The sequence below is a fragment of the Lacerta agilis genome, chromosome 1 (genome assembly GCF_009819535.1).
Source record: "Lacerta agilis isolate rLacAgi1 chromosome 1, rLacAgi1.pri, whole genome shotgun sequence".
Classification (NCBI taxonomy): Eukaryota; Metazoa; Chordata; class Lepidosauria; order Squamata; family Lacertidae; genus Lacerta; species Lacerta agilis.
Genome location: NC_046312.1, coordinates 5,075,339 through 5,089,784, shown reverse-complemented (window position 1 = coordinate 5,089,784; position 14,446 = coordinate 5,075,339). Strand labels below are relative to the sequence as shown.

General features: G+C 47.2%; 1 non-coding gene across 1 annotated transcript; it reads right to left on the bottom strand.

The window, feature by feature from the left end:
* Positions 1–14,075: 14,075 nt before the first annotated feature.
* LOC117061738 lies at positions 14,076–14,177 on the bottom strand. Its single transcript, XR_004428134.1, has one exon. It is a non-coding gene; the product is annotated as a U6 spliceosomal RNA (small nuclear RNA).
* Positions 14,178–14,446: the final 269 nt, after the last annotated feature.

Below are 14,446 nucleotides of genomic sequence, written 5' to 3'. Positions count from 1 at the left end.
TTCAAAGGCACCTGTGTCAGCTATTAAAACCCCACCGACTGCAATTATCCACTTTTGACATGAAGTGTTTAAACCCCGGACCACATTAATGGAGCTTAACGCGTAGGCATGTCATTGCAGACTTCCTGATCGGGTGGGCGGGGGGCAAGGAGGGGCATGAGAGAGAGAGAGAGAGAGGCAGAGAGAGAGGGATGTCTTCTTGACGCAGCTGAAAGAGAGTTTGGGGATGGAACAGGAGATGAATCGGCTTCTCCATCCTGACAGCTTCAGACAAAAGGGGCCTTTTGAGCCACCTGGTCTGTGTCTCCTGCACCTGCACAGAGGGTGGGGAGGGGGACGGTGACACAGGGGGCTTTGTGCTCTCTCCCCTTGATCCTTTTGTTTGCAGGTATCTGTCTGCAGCCACCCTGGGTCACTTAATAGCCCTTCAGAGGGAGACAAAAGTCGGGAGGATTCACAATGGATAATTATCTCCTCCCCTCCCCGTACACCCACCCCACCCCACCCGCCCGCCTGACATGAAGTGATAACCTTTTTTTCTGCAGACTTACGTGGGTTTGTTTTATTGCTGGGGGGTGGGAGTGAGGAGCTGGATGGCGGAATAAAGGAGGGATCTCGTTTGGTCTGGCATCTTCCCTTTGTAGGTGAGGGAATCCTCATGGGATATCTCCGTCTGGCGAGGCAAGTGCACCGACTCAAACGGCACCAAGTAGCGCATTATGTGCATTTGCACAATGCATTCCAAGCTCTACGGCACCACTTTAAGCAGTCCCAAATAATCCTGGGAACTGTAGTTTGTTAAGGGCGCTGAGGGTTGTCAGGAGACTCCTCTTTCCTCTCCCAGATCTACAGTTCCCCGGGCGGTTTAACAATCGATCCTCAATGATACATCGGGGAATAGATATCAGACATATCAGTGCTGGATATATGTATAAGCTAAATAAGCTACAGCTTAGGGCCCCACTTTTTGGGGGGCTCCCAAAAAATTTAAAGGAAAATAAACAACTGGATGTACATTTCCAAAATATAAGATAAAAAACAAATAAAATTAAACCTACATACAGTTAGAGCTTAATAATTATTTCACTATTAATATACTTCTTTTTAATTGTATTTCACTATTAATATACCGGGTACTTCTTCTTAATTGCATTTCAGTGCAACAATTACTTTGATAAAATACTGTTTATGGTCTTCCAAAGCAACTTCTCTATTCCGAACTTAAAAATGGAAAGCGTAATGCTGGTGGTCAACAAAAGAGGTTGAAACACTCTCTCAAGGCAAATTTTTAAAAATGTAGTATAAGCACTGAAAACTGGGAAACACTAGCCTGTGAGCGCTCCAATTGGAGAACAGCCTTTACCAAAGGTGTCATGAACTTTGAAGATGTTCAAACTCAGGACGCAAGGGAGAAACATGCTGAGAGGAAGGCATGCTTTGCAAATCCACACCGTGATCAACTCCCGCCCAGAAACATATGTCCCCACTGTGGATGGATGTGTGGATCCAGAATTGGCCTTCACAGTCACTTACAGACTCATTGTATGGAAGACAATCTTACTCGGCTACAAGTGATTGCCAAAGAAGAAGAAGAGTTTGGATTTGATATCCGGCTTTATCACTACCCGAAGGAGTCTCAAAGCGGCTCACATTCTCCTTTTCCCTTCCTCCCCCACAACAAACACTCTGTGAGGCGAGTGGGGCTGAGAGACTTCAGAGAAGTGTGACTAGCCCAAGGTCACCCAGCAGCTGCATGTGGAGGAGCGGAGACACGAACCCGGTTCACCAGATTACGAGTCCACCACTCTCAACCACTACACCACTTGTTGTTGTTGTTCAGTTGTTCAGTCGTGTCCGACTCTTTGTGACCCCATGGACCAGAGCACACCAGGCATGCCTATCTTTCACTGCCTACTGCAGTTTGGCCAAACTCATGCTAGTCGCTTCAAGAACACTGTCCCACCATCTCATCCTCTGTCGTCCCCTTCTCCTTGTGCCCTCCATCTTTCCCAACATCAGGGTCTTTTCTAGGGAGTCTTCTCTTCTCATGAGGTGGCCAAAGTACTGGAGCCTCAACTTCAGGATCTGTCCTTCCAGTGAGCACTCAGGGCTGATTTCTTTGAGAATGGATAGGTTTGATCTTCTTGCAGTCCATGGGACTCTCAAGTGTCTCCTCCAGCACCATAATTCAAAAGCATCAATTCTTGGGTGATCAGTATCCAGCTCTCACTTCCATACATTACTACTGGGAAAACCATAGCTTTAGCTATACGGACCTTTGTCGGCAAGGTGATGTCTCTGTTTTTTAAGCACACCACAGTGGCTCCCCCCAAAAGAAGAAGCTATTTCCTTTTCTTAGAAAGCATGCACCACTATAGCTCCCCTTTCATTCGATGGGATGAAATCCTGACAACTGCCCCCATGCTACCACCAGCACTGCAGCAGCTCAGGCCCCCAGAGATGATTTGGGCCAACTCCAAGAGATATTAGCAGCTTCGGCGAATTTCTCGGATCAAATTGCCAAGGCCGCTGAAAGCTTTGGCTGGCCGTTTCAAAGGGATTGACAACATCTTTCTGGGTCTGGGCTTTTTAAAAGCATTTCTCATGTCGAAAAACAAAACGCTCCAGCTGCTGGCCCTTGCGCAATCCCCATATGCTGCACCTCGAGGCCTGCAAATGCTAATGCATCCCAGGGCAGCCTCTCTTTTTGGGGAAAGTGCGCCGGGCCTGATTCCGACAGGGAGGCAGAGAAAGCTCTGTGGACCGAGTGCCAGGAACGCCTCTCGAGAAGGCCAGCTCATTCATCCCTCCAAGATTTCTCCAGTGAAAATGGGGACATCCTATTCCACATCAGGAAGCTGCTTCCACGATGGATCTCGCCGAACACATAGACATCATCTTCTTCTTCTTTGCTGGTCCCTCGTAGTTAAGATTGTCTTCCATGTACACGGTCTTAACAGTGAGTCCATAAGTGACTGTGGAGGCCAATTCTGGATCCACACATCCTTCCACAGTGGGGACATAGGTTTCCAGGAGGGAGTTGACTCATTGTTAAAACTGTGTTTATGGAAGACAATCGCCAGAGAAGAAGAGTCTTCCCATCGCCACCTGCTGCAACCTTCTCTGCCCCCAACCACCCCCTATGCTGCCTCAGCCTCCTCCTGCTCCTCCACGGTTGTCCAAAATATCTGCAGGGGGCATCATGCTGAGAACAACTGTGGGAAATAGTTAGGGTAGCCCCCCTCCATCCTCTGATGGCAAGAGTTTTCCTACTTCAGAAGCATGGGTGGTTCCCCCCCCCCACCTTCCCTATAAAAAGAACGCACCACTTATTTCATATTTCATATCTTCCTGCCTCTGCTATTGTTCAGACAACTTTTGGCAGATCCTGCCATCCCGTTGTAAATAATAGATGTTTAATTTGCAAGGAGCAAAGCTCTCCTCTCCGACTCCTGGCCGGCTCTCTGCATCAGCTGCAATTCATCTGACTGTAATTCATCCTGCTGGCTCTGTGTCCGGACTGGCAGGCTGTGTTTTCTCTCCCCTTCCCATGCTCAGTGCGCCAAACTCCATCTCTGCACACCTCGCCGCACTGCGGAAGGAGGAGGAAGAGCAAGAGGGTGGCATTGGCAGTGTTTGAATGATGAATAGAGCCCGTGCTTTTTTTCTTTAAAAAAAATGTTTAGGGGTGCCCAAGAAAATCACCATTTTAGGGTTCAAATCGGGAAAAATAAATATGGTAAATTGACCATGGTAAAAAGATTCACAAAATGTTTAGGGGTATGCGTATGCCCGCATGCCCCCAGAAAAAAGCAGTGGATAGATCTGATGGTCTTCTTCTTTGGCGATCTCTCATAGCTGAGTTACAGGTGGGTAGCCGTGTTGGTCTGCCATAGTCAAAACAAAATCGAAAATTCTTTCTAGTAGCACCTTAGAGACCAACTGAGTTTGTTCCTGGTATGAGCTTTCGTGTGCATGCACACTTCTTCAGATATGAGCTTTCGTGTGCATGCACACTTCTCATAGCTGAGTAAGATTGTCTTCCATAACACGGTTTTAACAATGAGTCTGTAGGTGACTGTGGAGGCCAATTCTGGATCCACACGTCCTTCCACAGTGGGGACATTGGTTTCTGGGCAGGAGTTGATCACGGTGAGGGTTTGCCAAGCGTGCCTTCCTCTTAGCACATTTCTCCCTTTCGTCCTGAGTTTGAGAGTCTTCAAAGCCCATGACACCTTTGGTCAAGGCTGTTCTCCAATTGGAGTGCTCACAGGCCAGTGTTCCCCAGTTGTTGGTGTTTATACTACATTTTAAAAAAAGATTTGCCTTGAGACAGTCTTTGAACCTCTTTTGTTGCCCACCAGCATTACGCTTTCCATTTTAAAGTTCGAAATAGAGTAGTTGCTTTGGAAGACGATCATCAGGCATCCGCACAAAATGACCAGTCAAACAAAGTTTAAAACTTCCCTAAACAGGGCTGTCTTCAGATGTCTTCTAAAAGTCAGATAGTTCTTTATGTCCTTGACACCTGATGGTTCCACAGGACTGACCTGATTCCACAGGGAGGGTGCCACCACTGAGAAGCCCCTCTGCCTGGTTCCCTGTAACCTCACTTCTTGCATAGAGGGAACCGCCAGGAGACCCTCGGAGCTGGACCTCAGTGCCCGGGCTGAACGATGGAGGTGGAGATGCTCCTTCAAGTCTACTGGGCCAAGGCCATTTAGGGCTTTCAGGGTCAGCACCAACACTTTGAATTGTGCTCGGAAACGTACTGGGAGCCAATGTAGGTCTTTCAGGACTGGTGTTATATGGTCTCGGCGGCCACTCCCAGTCACCAGTCTAGCTGCTGCATTCTGGATAAGTTGCAGTTTCCGGGTCACCTTCAAAGTCAGCCCCACGTAGAGCTCATTGCAGTAGTCCAAGCGGCAGATAACCAGAGAATGCACCACTCTGGCGAGACAGTCTGTGGGCAGGTAGGGTCTCAGCCTGCATACCAGATGGAGCTGGTATACAGTGGGCTGTGCAGGCTGGCCCTGGCTGCAGACCTGCAGAAACAAGTTGCCTTCCCTTCTGGGCAGCCTTTCCCAAGCTGCCGTCCTACAGCTGTTTGGGGCTACAACTCCTGTTAGGATTTTGTGTAGCCTCTGCTGCTTCAGCTTGACTATTGTGATTAGTATAAATCGCATGAGTGTCTGAGAGAGAGAGAGAGAACGGAAGACTGTCTTATCTCTGCCGCCTAAGAGTGTTATTGTAAGTTAGTTTCACTTCTGCTGTGTCACAGTTTGCTTCTTGTTCTGCCAGAGCTTGGAGGACACAGACGTGGAAATGGATTCTCTGTATATTGACTGTAAATAAATGTAGTTTAGATCTATGGATGTTTCCTTCTTCTTGCTGCGTGATGCTAGAAGACTTGTGTGCTCTTCTCATAAGAGAAGGGTCGCAGATATAGGCACTCTGGACTGAAGGGACATGCCAGCCAGAGAGGGCCTCCTGGGGGACGTTCAGGGGTCTTGGAGTTCACCGCCTCTGAGCCAGCGTCATTCCCAACAACTCCCCTCATCCCTGGCCGGCATGGGATCATGAGCATTGTCATCCGAAACAGAGCTGGAGGAATGGTGGCTTGGCTGGAGGAAAGCGGTCTCTGGGTCGCCTTTGGCAAGTAGTTCTTCTGCTGCCCAACCACCCTTGCAGGGGTGCTTGGAGGATAGAATGCCACCATGAGCCTCTCAAAGGAAAGGGTGGGTGGCAGAAACTCCTCTCTTGCTGTTCTCACTTGCTTTCCAGGTTAGCACTGCCTGTCTGTCACTCTTTCTCCTGTCCCACTTCTGCAGACAGCACACATCTGCCCTGGTCTCGAGGCTCTGGAGCAGGCATAGGTAAACTCGGTCCTCCAGATGTTTTGGGGCTACAACTCCTATCATCCCTGACCACTGGTCCTGTTAGCTAGGGATGATGGGAGTTGCAGTCCCAAAACATCTGGAGGACCGAGTTTGCCTATGCCTGCCCTGGAAGAAGGCTCTTTCAGTCTCGGTGAAACTGCAATGTTTTGCAATGTTCTGTTGCTGTCATCTCCCCCCTAGGAATGGGGGAGAAGATGGATTCAGTTTTTGTTTAAAGTCGGACTTCCCAGATCTACATTTTTCGAAAGATTCTGCAAACTGAAACCACTCTCCTTTGAAATTTGCACTTTCCGAATCCTGCAATGCAGTTGTCCAGCCAAGTAAGACACACATACAATGGTCAAGTCTGCATATAGATGTGCACATTAGGAAAAGTAAAATATAAAAGTGTGTTAAATGTGAAAACATGTGTATATTCTGAAAATTCACACAAAAATGCTTTTTCATGAGGACTTTTCTTTCTTAAATAAATGCATAAAATGACGTAGTGATGAGAAAAGTTTAAGACTGGGAAAATGAGAAATTGAGAGAAGACCAAACAGGCATAATTGCCCATCTCCGCTCCCCTCTGAGCAATTAGGATGTTTGCGAACATTCCATGATGTCACAGCAGGTCAGCCAATGGCAGTAAGGAGAAGGCAGCCTCTTCATCGGTTGCATGGAAAGCCCTAGGCTTACCGGTACTTTACTTTCCACCTGCTGACATTGTGTTTGCTCCCTGCCATTTAGCAAGCAGCTCTTTCTTTTTCATTTTGCCTGGTGTGGATGAGGGCACACACACACACACACACACACTCCACAGAAAGATGCACATCCCCAGATGTCCGCTGTGCATGACATCAGCACGGGTGGAGCCTACCCTGGGACAAAACAACATCCATGCAGCGTACGAGAAGTGTTCCTGCTGCACCCCTCTGCTGAGCTTTGAGCAACAAGCGCCTTAATAATAGACTCCTCATGCTGAGATCACTCTCCTTTTAACCTCTCGCTGCCAAGGCGGGTTCTAAAATAAGCCCAGCTGTGGCTGCTAAGTCCATTTAACGGAGGGCTGTTTTGCATTTCCGAGCTCACCCCTCCTGCTTCGTGCACCCACCCTGTCCTTCCTCCGGGCCTGGCTCTCTTTGTTTGGAATGGTCCTTGTCACGGCGGAAGGTGCCAGAACCCAGCTGTTCCTCCCCAGACTTCTGGGAGAAAGAGAGGGCGGGTGCCTGAGAGGCCTTGTGGCCTCAGCTCGTTCCCGTAAAATGCAAAATCCAGTCCGGACGAGTCCCTGAGCCGGGCCGGTCGCAACGCCCGTGGCAAGATTGTCATTGGAAACAGGCGTTGGGGGGGGGGGAAACGTGTGGCGAAGAGGCCAAAGAGCATACCGAGACCCTCAAAACACCTCCTCAGGAAGCCCGCCTGGTGTGAGAGGAGGAGGAAGAGGAGGAGGAGGAACACAGTGTGTGTACTCCAGCCAGAGACGTGTCCCCGCCGATCGCTCTTGCTCCCGAGCCAGGCTGAGACAGAGGACAGCTTAGAGGAACGGCAGATGTGGCTCTTCCCTCCATGGCCCCTTCCCCAAGGCATACATGTCATGAAATGCCTTTCTAGTATCTGGTGAAAAAAAAACACCATATTTTTTGCACATTTCCTTCTTATTTGTGGTGCATGGTTGTATGCCTAGCGCTCCAAGACATTTTTTTATTTAAAAAAGTGGTGTTTTTTGCACCAGGGACAACATAATAATAATAATAATAATAATAATAATAATAATAATAATAATGATTTATTTATACCCTGCCCATCTGGCTGGGCTTCCCCAGCCACTCTGGGCGGCTTCCAACAGAATATTAAAATGCAACAATCTATTAAACATCAAAAGCTTCCCTAAACAGGGCTGCCTTCAGATGTCTTCTAAAAGTCTGGTAGTTGTTTTTCTCTTTGACATCTGGTGGGAGGGCGTTCCACAGGGCGGGTGCCACTACCGAGAAGGCTCTCTTCCTGGTTCCCTGTAGCTTCTCGCAGTGAGGGAACCGCCAGAAGGCCCTTGGCACTGGGGACCTCAGAGTCCGGGTAGATCGAGGGGGATGGAGATGCTCCTTCAGGTATACTGGACCGAGGCCGTTTAGGGCTTTAAAGGTCAGCAACCTCCATCCCTTCCATTCTGAACAGAGGAGAGGCGCCAAGGGCCCCCTCTGAACGCAATCGCAGTGCTGGGTGCTGTAGGTGCCTGTTCCCATTGATAAGCTGCTTCAATGAGCCAGTGTGGTGTAGTGGTTAAGAGCGGTAGAATCGTAATCTGGTGAACCGGGTTCGCGTCCCCGCTCCTCCACACGCAGCTGCTGGGTGACCTTGGGCTAGTCACACTTCTCTGAACTCTCTCAGCCCCACTCACCTCACAGAGTGTTTGTTGTGGGGGAGGAAGGGAAAGGACAATGTGAGCCGCTTTGAGACTCCTTCGGGTAGTGATAAAGTGGGATATCAAATCCAAACTCCTCCTCCTCCTCCTCTTCCTCCTCCTTCTTCTTCCAACTAGTTGTGGAGGCATCTTAAGCCTGTTATGTTAATAACTTACCATTTGCATCTGTTTCATTGGATTCATTTTTAAGTTGTGTGTTGTTGTTGTTGTTTAAAAGTTTAATAAAGAGTAAGAGGAAGGTTGAAAAAACAAGAGAGAGAAAGAAATATCAAGGCCAAAACAAAAAAATGACACCGAAACACTGGCCCAAACCCACTAGCCTGTCTGCAGAAAACAATTGTCAGAGCAACTTAGAAAGCCGCAGATTTGGCAGAGGCGTAACAGGATGTTTTCAAATTTTTATTTTTCAAATCATCAGTGTGGCCCATCCTTTTCCAATTATTAATATTTTGAGAATTCGTTTCCCCTTATTTCCTTTCTCACTTCTTCATCTTTGTAGGGAAGGAGGGGTGGTTGTGGTTTAACTGTTTAGCCTGTAGTACAGGGGTAGGCAACCCAAGGTCCGGGGGCCAGATGCGGCCCAATCGCCTTCTAAATCCAGCCCGTGGACGGCCCGGGAATCAGCGTGTTTTTACATGAGTAGAATGTGTCCTTTTATTTAAAATGCATCTCTGGGTTATTTGTGGGGCATAGGAATTTGTTCATTCCTCCCCCCCTTCAAAATATAGTCCGGCACATGGTCTGAGGGATGGTGGAGCAGCCCATGGCTGGAAAAGGTTGCTGATCCCTGGTGTAGTATTTTGGGTGCACCTTGTACCTAGGGTTGCCAGGTGTCCACTATTTGAGTGGACAGTCCACTTTTTCACATTATGTTTACTATTTTTTTCACAAAACAGTGGACATTTTTTTAATTCAAAAGCTTTATGATGAAATGGTATTTTAATACGTGTTAAAATGTTTGTAAGAAAATATATTTGTTGTTGTTCAGTCGTTCAGTCGTGTCCGACTCTTCGTGACCCCATGGACCAGAGCAGGCCAGGCACGCCTATCCTTCAGTGCCTCTCGCAGTTTGGCCAAACTCATGTTAGTAGCTCCGAGAACACTGTCCAACCATCTCGTCCTCTGTCGTCCCCTTCTCCTTGTGCCCTCCATCTTTCCCAACATCAGGGTCTTTCCTAGGGAGTCTTCTCTTCTCATGAGGTGGCCAAAATACTGGAGCATCAACTTCAGGACCTGTCCTCCCAGTGAGCACTCAGGGCTGATTTCTTTATATAATTTAAATACCGTATATAATTTAATTTAATTTTAACCCCCCCCGCTTGTCTGCTATTTTTTGGAAGCAGACCTGGCAACCCTACTTGTACCACGGCCACCTCCCCAGCACTTCACTGCAACACCCCCCCCCCTTTGCAATGTGTCTCATTCCTAGTACGGCCAACACACACACACACACACACACCCCTCCTCATGCTGCTATACAGCTTATCTCCCTCCTGTTATTTCTCAATATCAAATCACAGCAAGAAAAATGATTTGCTTGCCTTCAATACAGGTAGTATCCCTCTTGGGGAGCGTTAATGACTTCAGCAAAGATGTTTCCACCTACAGGGCGAGCGGTTTGATCGCTTTGCCAGCTGCTGCAGGCAGCCGATGTCGAAATCCAGGTTTTTTTTTTTTAACAGATCGCATCACCTGTGGCTTTTAAACCTCTCCAGCTTTTTTTCTAAGGCCCCCCCCAACACAGCCTCTCGCCCCCCCCTCTCCCTCCAAGGTGAAATGCAAAAGCAACAGAAAGGAAGGCTTGAAAGTCGAAGAGGGAAATATTTTCTTCGGTTCAGCGAGAAACTGGGAGACGGCCCACCTTCTGTTGACTCGGTTGGTCCTGAGTGGGTCTGCCGTGGGTCAAGGAGGGGTCAGCTAAATTAAGTTGCAGCACATTCCTCTGATGTCTTCCCCCAGCAGGAGGGGGAAGTCCAAGCCAGCAGGTGTCATAAACACCAGTTCCCCCAAATTTCATAATCACTTAAGATCTAATTACAAACCCAAACGTGCTTTTTGACTTTCCCTTCTAAATGACCCGGCAGGAGTTTCTCCCACTGTGAATGAGATGAGCTTTCATGGCTCTGTGTCATTTGGGGGTTGGTGATTTTTTATATATATGCCGGTATATAGGGTAGGAAATTCAAATTGTTCTGCATCCATGCACACCCACCCAACCTTCTTTAAACTAATTTGTTACATAGCTGTCAACTTTTTCCTTTTTTAAAGGGAAATTTCCTTATTCTGAGAGAAGTGACTAGTGGGGTGCCACAGGGTTCTGCCTTGGGCCCAGTCTTATTCAACATCTTTATCAATGACTTGGATGATGGGCTTGAGGGCATCCTGATCAAGTTTGCAGATGACACCAAATTGGGAGGGGTGGCTAATACCCCAGAGGACAGGATCACACTTCAAAATGACGTTAACAGATTAGAGAACTGGGCCAAAGCAAACAACATGAATTTTAACAGGGAGAAATGTAAAGTACTACACTTGGGCAAAAAAAAATGAAAGGCACAAATACAGGATGGGTGACACCTGGCTTGAGAGCAGTACATATGTAAGGGATCTAGGAGTCTTGGTAGACCATAAACTTGACATGAGTCAACAGTGTGATGCAGCAGCTGTTATTATTATGGTTGGACAATGTTCTCGAAGCGACTGGCATGAGTTTGGCCAAACTGCCGGAGGCAGTGGAGGATAGGGGTGCCTGGTGTGCTCTGGTCCATGGGGTCACGAAGAGTCGGACACGACTGAACGACTGAACAACAACAAATAATAATTGAATACTGAGTCGTGTAGTTTATATAAAATATGCAGGGATTTGTGCTATGCAAAACAAACCATGGAAAGAGAAGTAGGGAAGTCATTGATATTTTAAGGTTGTTTAAATGAATACTTTAAATTGTAAAACAGAAAATCACTAAATTCTCGTCATTCAAAACAACAGGTGAACCAGAACACATCTATCCGTCAAAACTCACGCATCACCCGAATCTTACGATGCAGTTCCCCAACCAATGTTTACAAAACTGTGTCTCTTGTGTGCATAAAAATGAATATATTTTTTTAAAGGATTAAGGAGAATTGCTTGCCAAAACAGGTGTATTAGTCAAAAGCGCCTGCGAAAATGTGTTCGTTAGGAGAAATTTACACTAAATAAAATGCTGGTGAATTCTCACTATGTTTTTTAAAATTTTTTTTTTTTTAAAACCCAGTTTGCTGAGGAAATGAGGGGAACAGAATTTAAGAGTGGGAAAATGGGAAATTGCAAGGAGAGGTGTTGAGAGCTCCCTTCCAGCCCTAGTGTTGACATCTCTGATGACAAAGGAAGATGAGGATAAATTCCCATGCTCTGAATAGCTTTGTTGGCCCTTGTTGGCATCATGTGTGTGTGTGTGTGTGTGTGTGTGTGTACATAGAAATAATAACAACTTTAGGCCACGTCGCTTAAGTGCGACTCAAATTGATTAATTTTTTGTTCTATGTATTTCAACTATCCCAAAATTTTGAAGGTGGAGTATTGCAGTAAGTTAGCTGGTCTGCTGTGGCTAATGCACCCCCCTCTTTTTAACAGAGGTCAAGACCCTAGAGCAGGGGTAGCCAACTTCCAAGAGACTGCGATCTACTCACAGTTAAAAACTGGCAACGATCCTACCCCCTTTTGGGGGGTTCAGGTCAAAGTTGTTGAGCTTTTTTTGGGAAGGAAAGCCCTGTTTTTTGAGGTTCATGTAAAAGTTGTTGAGCTTCTTTAGGGAGGAGGAGAGCAAGATTGAGCTTTTTTAAAGAAGGAAAGCTCTTTTTTTGGTGGTTCAGGTCATTTTAGGGGTGCAGGGCAAAGAAGCTGAGGTTTTTTTTAGTGCAGCCAAAGTTTTTTAGCTTCTTTGGGGGGAGCCACTGATCTACCAGTGATCTACCACAGACATCCAGTGATCTACCGGTAGATCACGATCTACCTGTTGGACATGCCTGCCCCAGAGGAATAAAAATGGGTTCATGAAAGTACTTAAAATGGATACCCCAAAATGCAATCTTATGGAAAATTTCTGCTGATCTGTCAAGGAACAACTGAAGAAGATGACAATGGCTATCTAGACGTCGTTGCTGGTTGCTGAGAGACCCCCATAACAGTTCAAGCTTCAGGTCACCCCAAAACATAGGTCCACCACTGGGGGAAAGATTAAGGTCTCACAAGGACAACTTCCTTGGTGTCAAATACCATTTATGCAACATTTTCTAGGGCAGCTCCTTAGTAGTTTGTTTTGTATGTTGACCATAATCACCGTTATAGCCACACATGCTTTAAGGATGAAGGATGTGCGAAGGAAGGAGAAACGATTTCTCAAAAGATGAACAATGGGGAAAAGATGGACCACACGGATGCTTTGAAAAATGAAAATAACGTCCCTGCTCCTGCCAATCTTGTGGGTTTCGGGGTCACTCTGACAATGGTTTTCTGTAGAAGGGCTAATGTGTTTGGGATGGCGTTTCAGTTCTGCAGAAATCCCAAAATAGCAGGGCAGAGAGCATATGCTTTCCATTCCAAAGAGGAATGTTACAGTGAGACAGGGCTATTGCCCTGATGGTCTCTCTGCTTGTGGGCTACCCAAAGAAATTAATTTGGCTACTGTGGAAGAGAGGGTGCTGGATCAGATGAAAAAGTCATGTTTTCCTAAAACCTGCCCCGCATCATGCCGTTTCCCCATTCCTTATTATTGTTGTTGTTTAGTCAGTTTCCGGCACTTTCAGGAAAGCCCAAGCTGAGGTTGTGACAGGGTTTTGGAGAAGTGAGGGCAGAGAAGGCGGCCACATCTGCCAAAGAGATGACTTGGAAAACAGAAGCAGGGATGCTTACAAACCCCCTCAGCCATCTCAGCATTTGTTGTTTAGTCGTTCAGTCGTGTCCGACTCTTCGTAACCCCATGGACCAGAGCACACCAGGCACTCCTGTCTTCCACTGCCTCCCACAGTTTGGTCAGACTCATATTGGTAGCTTCGAGAACACTGTCCAACCATCTCGTCCTCTGTCGTCCGCTTCTCCTTGGGCCCTCCATCTTTCCCAACATCAGGGTCTTTTACAGGGAGTCTTCTCTTCTCATGAGGTGGCCTTCTATTGGAGCCTCAGCTTCAGGATCTGTCCTTCCAGTGAGCACTCAGGGCTGATTTCCTTCAGAATGGATAGGTTTGTTCTTCTTGCAGTCCATGGGATTCTCAAGAGTCTCCTCCAGCACCATAATTCAATTATTCCCTCTCTGAGAGAAGCAAAGTTACAGGGAACCAGGCAGAGGGCCTTCTTGGTGGTGGCGACTACCCTGTGTGGTGTAGTGGTTAAGAGCGGTAGACTTGTAATCTGGGGAACCGGGTTCACTTCCCCGCTCCTCCACATGCAGCTGCTGGGTGACCTTGGGCTAGTCACCCTTCTTTGAAGTCTCTCAGCCCCACTCACCTCACAGAGTGTTTGTTGTGGGGGAGGAAGGGAAAGGAGAATGTTAGCCGCTTTGAGACTCCTTCGGGTAGTGAAAAGCGGGATATCAAATCCAAACTCTTCTTCTTCTTCTTCTTCTTCTTCTGTGGAACACCCTCCCATCAGATGTCAAAGAAATAAACAACTATCTGACTTTTAGAAGACATCTGAAGGAAGCCCTGTTTAGGGAAGCTTTTAATATTTGATGAATCATTGTATTTTAATGCTTTGCTGGAAACTGCCCAGAGTTGGAAGCTTAATTTATTTTAAGGTGAAAGTGTTCTAGCTCAGCAGTAGGGCACTTGCCTTGCACAGCGGCCATGCTAATCTTCTCTGTATCGTTCCAATTTTAGTGTACCGGTATGTGCTGCCGAAGCATGCAGAGGCCCCCAGTTTTGTTCACCGAAAATGCTGCCAGACTGTGCACAGGCAGTACTGAACTAGATATGCCAAGGGTCTGACTCGGCACAAAGCGATTTCCTGTGTTCTTTTGAAGAGGCGGTTTTAGGGTAGCACAACTGCAGGGGGCACCACAAGAATGCTGTGGAGCAGAGCGCAAGGGCATCACACATGACGCGGCTGAAATCTGAGAGCCCCAAGTCCACTCCTGTATTTTGGAAAGGTGTTTCCTCCTCCAGTGCG